This window comes from Triturus cristatus, chromosome 8 (genome assembly GCF_964204655.1).
Source record: "Triturus cristatus chromosome 8, aTriCri1.1, whole genome shotgun sequence".
Classification (NCBI taxonomy): domain Eukaryota; kingdom Metazoa; phylum Chordata; class Amphibia; order Caudata; family Salamandridae; genus Triturus; species Triturus cristatus.
The window spans coordinates 803,328,664-803,341,515 of record NC_140591.1 but is presented as its reverse complement, the minus strand read 5'-3'; positions in this window follow the sequence as shown (position 1 = coordinate 803,341,515).

The window sequence follows — 12,852 nt, the reverse complement described above, 5'->3', positions numbered from 1 at the left end:
AATAGAGCAGCGTAGAGTGGATGGTGTTGAGTGGAGTGTGGTAATTTAAACAGACATAGTGTGAAAGTGTGTGAACGGATGTAGATGTAATGTGTCAGGAATATACATTATGAGATGTAAATGGTAATATGTGTGAATAGTGTAAGTAGTGTTGAAGTTATAAGTTTGAAAACACTAAGCTATATATTATGCACGATATACCACAGTAAGGTCATGGTATAGCATGGTACTTGGGCGTGAGAAGTCAGTATCTGATTGGCTAATGGTTGTGTTTACCAAATGTTAAAAGCAGCACATAGTTTTTAGCACAGTTTGGCTGTGTTCTGCGTTTTGCTGGATTCTGTGTTACAGTCTTAGATAAAGGTAAAGTAGTAGATTTTATTGTTGTTTACTACATATTACCACTTTAAACGGGTAATAGTTAGAGAAATGCATTTATAATGATCTATATATTTTTCCAGCAGTTTAGGGAGAACTGCACATTTAACAAAAAAAAAGATTTTTAAGTAGCGCAATAATTTGTATGTATCACTGCTGTACTCCGTTTACTTTTATGTACATATTTAAATATGTTTTAAATTGAAAATACATTGTAATATAATATATTTGTAAAATATATTTTATTACAGTGAATTTGATATTTTTCACAAAAAAAATTAATATGTATTTTAAGTACTGTAGTACCCCAGAGGAAAAACCACGGTACTTCATAAAAAATATATGGAAATTAAAAAATATAATTTGGTCCCATTACGACTTTATGAAAGTGTAATAGGTGGTAATGTGTAGGAGAAAATGATCAAACTTAGTACTTGCCTATATCTGAAGGCATAACTCAGAACACAGCCAAAGTGTACCTAAAAATAACATGGCTGCCTTTAACTTTTGTAAAGGCAGTCATTAGTCAATCATATGATGACTTGCTATCGCTATGTGCCGCGGTACTTCCACAAACTAATCCAAAAGTGCCTCGACTACATATATCACCAAATAAATATGCAATATAACTTAAAAAAATACGTATCCCCCTTACCTGTAGTACCCAGAAGAATCATCTGCTCATCATGGTGTGTAATCCTGCCAAATTTCATTCAAATCCATTCAGCTTTTTTCCTGCTGCGCATAAGTCCAAAGTCTATGAGAAATGCAGTGGCGCCCAAACATGTTTTGGGACCCCCCCTTTTTAATTTACAGCTTCTTTAGGAATCGCTGCTAAAATGTGCATCCTCTGCCCATGTAGAAAAAGGATTGGGTCTTCAAGAGTTTCATGGAGATTCATCACACAGGTGCAAAGTTATTAGCAACCAAAATGCCAATGAATTACTATTTCTGAGAATCCAAACTATAGCTATAAGGATACATTGCTCACAATCCAAAATGCTTATTTATTTCTTGACTAAATAATCATATTTCGTATTCTGACACTGCCACAAAATTATTTCATCAAACAAAAAACCAAAAGACTGACTGCATGGCATCCATTTTCTAGACACTCAGCCGCATAATGTTTCCAAGTATTTCACAAATGCCCTAAACATGCTTTTAGGGTTAACGCTTTTGAATTTCATTCTATATTTAGAAGGGATGACGTTGCCCTGAGTGTGGGTAATACCAGAGTTTCCAATGGAGGGTTGCAAAAGAAGGCACATGAGACTGCTTGCCATCTCCTTCATGACTCACAGAACAGCTTTAACTGGTAATAACAATTTGGGAGCCTGCAGTCATTCCAGTTCTCCTCTCTCAGTGCATTTTCTGCTAACTGAAACTGAATTCTCGGTGGCGTTCAAAGTCGAGCCTGAAAATAAATCAGATAGGGTGGACTGCATGCCACAGACATGATCTCCCAGCAGTGCGCTGCACCCACCCAGAGAAGGTATAAACCACTCTATAACTACAACAAGCATTTGTAATGCAATAGGTCTCACATTTGGAATAGGTAGAGATATTGGCATTGCAAATGACAATGTCTTTTACTTATGTGTTTTGGTTTGGAGTGTAGTGGATGTATGTGGTGTGGAGTTGAATTATGTGGGTAGTATTGGAATTGTTAGTGTGGAATTGTGTGGGGTGGAATTGGGTGACATAGAGAGTATTTGTGTAGTGGAATTATGTGGCATGGTGAATAGATGGGGGTCAGAGCTGCACAGACTAGATCGAAAGGAAAATAGAGAGGGATAGGTAGTTTGTGCTGGAAGTAGTGGATGAACTCGAGACCGAGGAGCAGAAACAGTGTGTGAGAAAGAGAGCAAGAAGGAGTGAGTAGCCGACAGACACATGATGAAAACCCCCTAAGAAGAGGAGTAGACCGTGGGTTTGAGAGACGGAAACCTTGAAAAGACACAGGAAAGAAACTGTGCTTAGTATGTGTGAGCAGGCAGTATAGAAAGGAGCTAGGGAGTGTGACAAAGTGTTGAAAGGGGGCAGTGGAACTGTGAGATGAGATCGGGTAGTGGCAGTGTGAGGGAGACGTGAGGGGCAGTGGGTGTGTGAGTGTTGGTAAAAGTACAAGGGAGAGAGTTGTGTTGGATTGGAATTGTTTGTTGTGGAATTGTGTGGCGTGGAATTGTGTGGTATGGTCTGAAGTTGTGTAGTGGAAATATGTGGTATGTCAGTGACATACCTTTGAATGTTGTTTCCTATATTGACTACTCATCCATGCTCCAAATGGCGGCCATGTGTTTGCTACTGCTACTTGTTATTGTACTTTCACTAATAACCAACTTCCATCATTGATCAGTGAAGGGTAAAGCTTCACTCACTTCTTGAATGCATTTCCACTTACTTTTTGGGGGCTCTAAAAATGGCTGGGACCTGTGCCTTGACCAGACTAGTGTGCCTAATATATGAGCATGGAGCTCTTACTTTGATTTTGTTTGTAGGCGCATGGGTCTTTGAATCAACCTAGGCACCACCTACTACAAAGTCCGGAAGGTATACGCAACTCTCCATTACATAGTTTATAATTCCAACTTTTTTCTCTCCTTTGGCATCCACCTCCTCACTCATCTAACCACCCCTATTCCATAAGCAGAAGATGTTCACATGCAGCGGTGTTTATAAAGCGTAATATGGTTTCCGACAATCACGGAAAGAAGGCTAAAATGGCAAAAAAACATTATGTATATATCTATGTATATATATATATATATATTACCTACTGGCAGTAGGTAGTTATAGTTAGGACCTATTTTCCATAGGAAATCCTGCAACATTCTATTTGAGATAACGTTGGCACCGATTGAAGAATCTTCGCAAAATTTTGGGCCAGCTCCGGTCCGCTCCTGAAAATTTTACGGTGATTCATCAAGCGGGGGCCGAGAAAAAAGGGGGTCCCAAAACGCGTTTTCCCCATGCATTTTCCCATAGAACCTGTTGACGCAGCTACAGCCCGAACTGCTGAACGGAATTACACCAAATTTGGCAAAGAGGTAGTCCTCAGTTCAGACTTGTGCCTTTTGCTTAAATGGTGTAAATCTGTTCAGTAGTTCCTGAGAAAATTAGAGTTAAAAAGATAGATTTATCTGTGCGGAGCCTAACCACACATTTCATCGTGAGATCTGATTGGCTGTCAGTAATTCGTCCAAGAAGTGTTGGCAGCCATCTTGGGACCAATATACATGATAGCACCTCATTAAAAAGCATTGCAGTTAATAGAAGGTTTTAAGACTTTAGTTACATTATAAATCATTTGTTGATGGTACCATACTCATTTTAGGAATTGTGGTGTGTTCTAAGGTGATTTTACCATGTGAAAAAGCCGTCTGCTGTGATATCATGAATCATGTTTGAGAGAAAACTATTTTCTCATGCTTTTCCCACAGAGGTTTGGAAGGTGATCTATAAGCTAAACTGAGAGCATATTTTCTGTAAATTCACATGATCTTTCTCAGTCATGTGAGAATGAAGTCTGACATTCTCAGTAAAACATGTACATCCAACAAGGGCAGCGACTGTCAGTTGATTCCTTTGTGTTCTACTGCAGCTTCCCAGAGTGTCCTAAAGAACAACTAGAGCGCTAACAGTCGTACTTATGACAAACGTATTGCACACCTGAAGCCATCTTGATTGGAATAAAGTGGTAACTCTTAAAACATTTAATTTAAAAAGTAACAAAATGAGGGGGTTCATTTTGCCATAGAAAGTATGATTAGTGCTGCAGAAAGAAAAATTGGGGCACATTTTGACTTCTCAAATCCTCTTCTATTTCATAAAAAGATTCTGACATGCAGACTGAAACATGCACTTTGAATACCAGCAGCAGACTTCCCTGGTGAGCAGTAGCTTTACTACAGTGATCTAATGAGCAACTAGAGTGCTAACATTCAGAATTTATGGCAAATGTGTGACATATCTGAATACCTTCTTGATGGAATCAAAGTAAAAAACTGAAAGCGTTTCCTACTGAGGAGACTGCAGTAAATGAGGAATTTAGGAAACTTCCTAACAAATAAATCTCCCAAGATGGCCACCAGAGGCAAAAGAGCTCAAATGCGGCACAAATATCACCCAGATGTAGCCCACATGTAGCCCAATGACAGAAGTGTGCAAAACACTTATTTTTTGTGTATTTGCAGTTTAAGTTAGTGCAGACTTGCCAGGTATTGGAGTGCTTTACATGAGCATTGGTTACATCACACAAGATCAAATTCATTTTGGTTGTAAACATGGGGAGATTAAGTGATTTGACCAGAATCACAGAATGTCGAGCTGAAGCAGAAACTCCAACCTGGTTCCCCAGTTGCAAAGTCTGCAGCTCTGGAAGTAACACCACATCCTCTCCCCTAAGTGCAACATTTAATCAAGTGGTCAACTGGATAAAAAAACATAAAGATAACAAATAATTTAAAAGTGCTTTGTCGCTATTTGAAAACTCAGAAAATACATCCTCATTAGAGTTTTTTAGAGCACTAACCATAATTTTGATGCAAATTAAACCCTCTCATATATGTAATTTCTAAAGGAAATGCTCTAGGTATTACAGTTTTGATTACATCAAGATGAGGTCAGGCGTTCCACAGTTTTGTAATAAATATAGAATGTTAGCAATCTAGTTGTTCATTAGGATACTGTTGAGAGGCAGAGGTCAGGGGCACAGATTCTGAAAATTGAAGGCAGGTAGGAGGGTGCAGAGGCAACAATTTGACCACACTGGGCAGGCAGGAAGGGCAGTGGCAGCAGAACAGACTATAGAGGGCAGTGGAAAGGGGGACAGGGGCAACAAACCAACAATACAGGACTGGCAAGAGAGGCTGTGGCAATATAATAGACCATTGTGGGCAGAAGGAAGAGGCAGTGGTAGTACAACCATACATGCCAACAGACCCGATTCAGCCAGGAAACGTCAAATGTTTTTAAGCTCAAATGGGCTTTATTTGATCTGTCTCCTGTCTACAATCTCCTCTTTTTCAATGTAACTCAAAGGGGAAAATCAATACCCCAGTGTTTTTTTTCAAAATCTCCCACTTACTGAGTTCAAAATGTTCGCAAGTATGGTACCTTGGATTATGGAAGGCAGGAGGAATTGGGGTAGGGACATGGACTTGGATAACAGAGGACAGGAGGGACATGGAGAGGTACACCAAACTGACCATACAGGGCAGGCGTCAGGGTTTGCAGCAGCACAATACACCATACAGGACATGTGGGACAGGAGTGCAGCACAACAATCCATAGAAAGCAATAGGGAGGGAACAGGACCATGCACATGGACAACAGAGAACAGAAGGGAAAGAGACAATAGTAGCTAGCTGACCATAATGGACAGACAGGAGAGAAAGCTGCAGCATAACAGACCATAAAGGGCAGGAGGCATTAGGGAGGGAATAGGGGTCTGCACATGGAAACAGAGGGCTGGGGGCAAGTGGGCAGGGCAGGAGCAGCAAGATGACCATGGAGGTCAGGCAGGATGGGCACTAGAAGCAAGACACACCATGGGGAGCAACAGTGAGACTATGATGGCATACACACAGACCATGGAGGCAAGGTGGGATGGAATCAGGGACAGCACATCAGACCGTGCATGGCAGGAGGGAGGAGGCTAGTCCATGCATTCAAACAACAGAGGATAGGGAGGAGGTGGATGGGGCAGCAAGATAACTGTTCAGAGAAGGCGGGTATTCGGAACTTTATTGTTTTTAAAATGAGTGTCTGTGCGAACTACTTAAAATATGAACAAGTATGCAGCATAATCTCACTTTTATTCAGGAAGAAGAGGACGTTTGTGACTGTGACTCCAGGCTCACTTGGCAGAAACACCCCCTGACCCTCCGCCCCCATCGCACAATTTTATGCCCGTGAAAAGGGTAGGTGAACGCAGTGTTATATAGCATATAGTCATGAGTGCACGATTGAAAATGAAAACTAGATATAGTGTATGGTATAAACTATGCACCAAAAAGTGTGATATAAGATGAACCGGGCGTGAAATATAATATGCAATACATTGTGCGCAATGACAGATTCATTGGAGAGCGCGAGATAGCACAGGCACTAGCGCGTGCTATGTGATATGCACCTTGGAGTGTAATATGCACAGGGCAGTGTTGTGTAACCTAACTATTCTCTAAAGTTGTAATATCAAATATGTGCTGGGGAGTGTAATGTTGCATATGCACTGTGACAATGATATGGATCCCAGATTGTAATATGTATGGCATAGCGCTGTGCATTATAAAATAGGCATCGAGGAAGGCACGTTAGATGGGGCAATATAACCCGTGCAAAGGCAAGTGTGGCATGACATATTCAGTTACAGTGCACATGGGCTAGAGAGTGTCATAGCATACGCACTAACTGGTGGAATACAACACAGAGGTGTGTGGCACTCGGCAGGCACGGGTGGGTGTAACACAGCATTGGGCTCAGACAGGAGCGCGCTGTAACTCTCAAGTGAGGTTCGTCTCCTTTCCAGAGGGTAAAATAAAAAGTATTACACATCCAGCGGGGGATGTGTGTTTTATTAACCGGGAGGGGGGTTTCTTGCATAGTATTGGTCGAATTTTTGTCGAATCCACTTTGAATCGCTTGGTGTGCGTGTGTATTAAATGTGCCCGTCAATAGCTACCCATGTTTGTATAAATAAACGACAAGGGTGTCTACTTGGAGAGTACCCACCGGCAGGGGCGCCGGGATTAAGCACGGTAGGGCGTCAGACACGTCAGAGTTTCACAAGCAGTGTAAATACATTCCATGTGGATTCATTCTATGCATAGTCGCCTTTTAATGAATATCACGCAAATCGTCATGGTGATAGGTACATACGGATTGTCCAGCATGTCCTAGGTGTTTCTATAAATATATATTTTTAAAAAATATTAAAAATCAAAGGCAGGCCCCGGGGGATGGGGTCCCCGGGGCCATAAGCGGCCTGAGGAGGGGGGCAACACAGCCCCCTCCTAAAGAATAAAAAAAAAAGGCCATGACCCGGGGGCTGGGGTCCCCAGGGCCGATTAAGGCCTTTGGAGGGCCAAATTTACAATTTTTCAACAAAACAAATTAGGGTTCAGACCCTGGGGGATGGGGTCCCCAGGGCCAACAAATTAGAAAAAAAGGGGGGCCACACAGCCCTCCTTCTTAAAAAAATAAAATAAATAAAAGACCGGCATTGCGCCGGAGGCCACGCCCCATCCTTGCAGCACTCAGCAAACGCGCCCCCTAGCCAGTTGTAAGTTGGGGAATTAATTCCCCTTCAATACTGAGGGTCCCTGAGGGCCAACTAGCCCAAAAGGTAACTGCAGTATGCGCCAGGGAGCTGCGTTGCAGACAGGTGTTCTGAGGCCACGCCCCTTTTCACACCTCTATGCAACGCAGCTCTGTGGTGCTTACTGGAGGTACCTAGTGGGCTAGTTGGACCCTAGGGACCCTCAGGATTCAAGGGGACGTAATCTCCCTACTTAAAAAACGGCCACAGGGCGTGTTTACACAGTGGGGAAGGGAGGGGACGGGGCCTGAGGTGACGTGTGCAAACACGCCCTATGGCGCGTTTTAAGTTGGGGAAATAATTCCCCTTCAATCCTGAGGGCCCCTGGGGGCTAACTAGCCCACCAGGTGCTTCCAGTAAGTGCCACTGAGCTGCGTTGCAGAGAGGTGGTCCAGGCCGTGCCCCTTTTTACACCTCTCTGCAACACAGCTCTGTTGCGCTTTCTGGAGGTACCTAGTGGGCTAGTTGGACCCTAGGGATCCCTCAGGATTAAAATGAACTTAATCTCCCAACTAAAAACGGCCACAGGGCGTGTTTACACAGTGGTGAAGGGAGGGGACGGGGCCTGAGCTAACATGTGCAAACAAGCCCTGGGTCGCGTTTTAAGTTGGGGAAATAATTCCCCTTCAATCCTGAAGGACCCTGGGGGCCAACTAGCCCACCAGGTGCTTCCAGTAAGCGCCACTGTTCTGCGTTGCAGAGAGGTGGTGCAGGCTGTGCCCCTTTTTACACCTCTCTGCAATGTCGCTTACTGGACATACCTAGTGGGCTATTTTGCCCCTAGGGACCCTCAGGATTCAAGGGGACTTAATCTCCCAACTTAAAAAACGGCCACAGGGCGTGTTTACACAGTGGGGAAGGGAGGGGACGGGGCCTGAGGTGACGTGTGCAAACACGCCCTATGGTCCGTTTTAAGTTGGGGAAATAATTCCCCTTCAATCCTGAGGGACCCTGGGGCCAACTAGCCCATCAGGTGCTTCCAGTAAGCGCCACTGCGCTGCATTGCAGAGAGGTGTTCTAAACCGTGCCCCTTTTTACATCTCTCTGCAACGCAGCTCTGTGGCGCTTACTGGAGGTACCTAGTGTCTAGTTGGACCCTAGGGACCCTCAGGATTCAAGGGGACTTAATCTCCCAAATTAAAACGGCCACAGGGCGTGTTTACACAGTGGGGAAGGGAGGAGATGGGGCCTGAGGTGACGTGTGCCTGTGGCACGTTTTAAGAGGTCGTTTTAATCCCCTGCCCTATTATATACTAGGGGCTTACAGAGGAGGTCATGCTAATCACAGGGGGACCCCAACGCATAGTGTTCCCTAGTGTATGTAGGTGTTTTCACTGTATTCTGAGTGTCTTTTAACATAGCACTGGCTCTAGGACTGGTTAGTCAGACTCAGTTACCACTAGTATCCGTCTGAAAAAGTTGAGGGTACAGGATGATTTTGCAACAAGGCTTCTTTCTGCTCTTCTGTTTGTTCTTTCTGCACGTTATCCTTCTTCCTGCACTTTTCTTCGTCTTTGAGGACTTCCGTTGCTTCTTTCTGCATTTCTTTTTTTTCTTTCTGTGCGTTTTTTCTTCTTTCTTCACATGTCCTATCTCTGTAGGCATATCTAGAAATTAGCATTTAAAAACCTTTGAAATTCACTGAAAAAAACATAGGTTTCAGGCACGTTATAGTTAGGAATTAGCATTTAAAAAAACGTAGAAATTCACTGAAAAAACCATAGGTTTCAGGGGCGTTATAGTTAGCTGGACTTTTCACTCGTACAAAACCATTCAAATTCCCCCGTTATAGTTAGTTCAGATAACTACAACTCGCGCGCCCGCAATGCACTGCTGATGATGTCACATATTACATCACTCATGACATGGTCAGTGACATCACTCATGACATCACTGATGACATCTCAAATGACATCTCTGATGACATCATCCTTGTGATAGAGTGGCAGACCTCCTCTCCCTCTAATATAACCTTTGAGACACACATTCAAAAATAGAAACTAAAATTTTCAAAACAATGGACATAACAATACCAGTTACAACAACCTATTCAGTAATTCTAAGAGTCGCATACACATCCACTCATTCACCAACAGTCCTATACAGTCACTCATACATGTACTCACTCATCATATGTACTCATACACCTATACATCCTGTTACACAACGCCACTCATCCATAGAGTTACTCACACACAGTCACTCATGCTAATAAAGAATCAAACAGACATTTACTTGCATATACAGTTATACACACACCACCACACTTACTTCTACAGAAACTTACACATACTTGGTCTTTCACTTATAGAAACACATACTTATTCATACAGGAACTCTTTCAATCTCGCACTCTCACATATACTCACTTATATACACCAATAGTCACATATACTAGTTTAAAGCATATGTAGTTACTCATAAAGACACTATTGAGACAGTCATTCACTCACTAACACACCCATGCACACATTCATCCACCCATACAGTCCTGCACACATGCTGTCTTCAACACATACAAACAGTGAGTCACTCATTCATGCACCTATGAACAACGTAATACCCCCACCGAACCATACAGACACTCAGACACTCGTACTGATACTCAAAAAACCAACTAATAACCTATATAGACACTCATGTAGCTACTCACCAACCCATGCAGCCACTTATACACAAAGTGAGAGACTGATACAGATATTTACATATTTAAACATTACTCACTAAGCTATGTATTCACTAAGATACACTTAATCAGTCAGGTATACAATCAATTTTTCAAAAACAAATCGACCATTTAGACACCTATATACCCATTTATTCTTCCATCGACCTTGAGATATACATATATAAAACATATGTAATTTCATTTAAACACACATTCACTGGATGATGTCATCAGTGATGTCATCAGTCATGTCATTTGAGATGTCATCAGTGATGTCATGTGTGATGTCACTGACCATGTCATGAGTGATGTAATATGTGACGTCATCAGCAGTGCATTGCGGGCGCGCGAGTTATAGTTAGCTGAACTAAATATAACGAGGGAATTTCAATGGTTTTGTACGAGTGAAAAGTCCAGCTAACTATAACGCCCCTGAAACCTATGGTTTTTTCAGTGAATTTTTAAGGTTTTGTCAGACCCCCACAATTCTCACCTCGTGTTTGTGGAGGAATCCCACAGGGACGACAGGAGCAACCCCTACCTGAACCCTTCTGTTACTGGAAGGACTGAATACACTAGCCAGTTCCAGGAGGGAACCGGGGGAGATTGCCAGGAAGGGTGGTGCGAGTGGGACTGTGGATGGCGTGACGGGGAAACCCTTCGTGGCTCCTTAGGCTGTGTAGAAGTCCACGATCCCTAAGGCAAGAGAGGAAACAGGGGTGACTATAGTACAGGGTTAGAGCGAGAACATGCACACCCCCCGAGCGTTTGGGGGAACACAGTACTAAGTGGAGCAGTACTCTCTTCTGGTTACCTGTGAGCGCGGTGTTCTTGCACTGATGAAGTTCAGGTGTTGGTATCAAACGAGGTCCTTGCGGAGAGTGAATAAAAAGACCCCGAAGGTATGCCAGGGTCCGAGCGCTCCTGCGCTCTTAGGAAGGATCAAGTACCAGGAAAGCGCCACTGCGCTAGAGGGAGGAAATACAGGTGTGGCGACTTCGTGCCGTCGCACAAGTCGTGTGTGAAAGTAAGCAAGGGAAGGCGCCACTGCGCTCTGGGGGACAAGTAGGCAGTTCTGACGACTTCGTGCCGTCGCACGAGTCGTCTCACAAAGGTAAATGCGCAACTGCGCTCTGGGGTTATAAGGCAGAGATGGCGACTCCGTGCCGTCGCACGAGTCGTCTTAACAACAAAGGAAAAGCGCCACTGCGCTCTGGAAGGAAATAGTGCATCGGGTGGCTCCGTGCCAAGTAAGAAGTAAAGGCGGGATCTTTGGGCGCCCTTGCGCGGTCCGGACCGACTGTCCGGTTGCTGGAAGAGCCTTCGCTACGCTCCTGCGTGCCTGCGAAGCTCAGGTAAAGAATCCGAAGCGCCGAGCCTGCCGTCCTCCGTAGTGATATGCTCAGGTAACCGGAAGTGACGGCCGGCCGGCGGCGTCCACTACGTGCCGCCGAAAGACTAGACTGCAACCTGCCGGGACCACCCAAGGGGAGGAGTCCCGTGTCGACTGAGGAGTGCCCTGCTTCTGGTTTACTGGTGAGGGGCGCAAGGAAACATGACAGCACCCACCCTGAAAACAGATCTACCCACCCGGTCACAGAGGGGTAACAGGGCGAGGTTTCTGGGGATGCCGGGCATGAAAGGCTCTGACTAAGGAAGGAGCATTACGGACATGTGACAGGGGTTCCCAGGAGCGTTCCTCCGGGCCGTAGCCTTTCCAGTCCACTAGGTAAAACAGTTTTCCCCTAGTTCTGCGGGAATCAAGAATGGCCCGAACCTCGTATTCCACGTGGTCTTCCACGGGAACAGGAGGAGGAGGTTCTGCCAATGAGCTGTCTGGATGCACAGGGCGTAAGAGGGAAACATGAAAGACAGGGTGTATTTTCATGTGAGATGGTAGGGAAAGCTTCATGGCCACTGGGTTGATGATCTGGGTTATGGGATAGGGACCTACGTATCGGGGCAACAGTTTCTTGGGGCCATGCGTGTTGAGGTTCTGGATGGATAACCACACCTTGTCTCCCACTACATAGGCTGGTTCGGGTTGCCGGTGTTTATCGGTGTTGTGTTTGTAGTATTCTTTGGCCTTAGCGAGTTCAAAACGAGCCTGTTGCCATATGGTGCGGAGGGAAGCATTGTGTTCCTGGACAGTAGGTACTCCACACGTTCGAGCTTCCACCCAGGGGGTCGTTCTGGGATGATATCCCTGGAGGCAATAAAACGGGGAAACCCCTGTCGCCGCATGTTTGCTGTTATTGTAGGCGTACTCTACGATCCACACCACTGTGGACCAGTCGGTTTCCATAGACAATAGCAGGCAACGGAGGTACTGTTCCATAGTGCGATTTGTACGCTCGGCCTGGCCATCAGTTTGGGGATGGTAGGAGGACGATAAACAGGCTTCCATCTGTAATATCGAACAGACTTCAGTCCAGAATCTGGATACAAATTGGGTACCTCTGTCCGTTATCAAACCGATGGGATG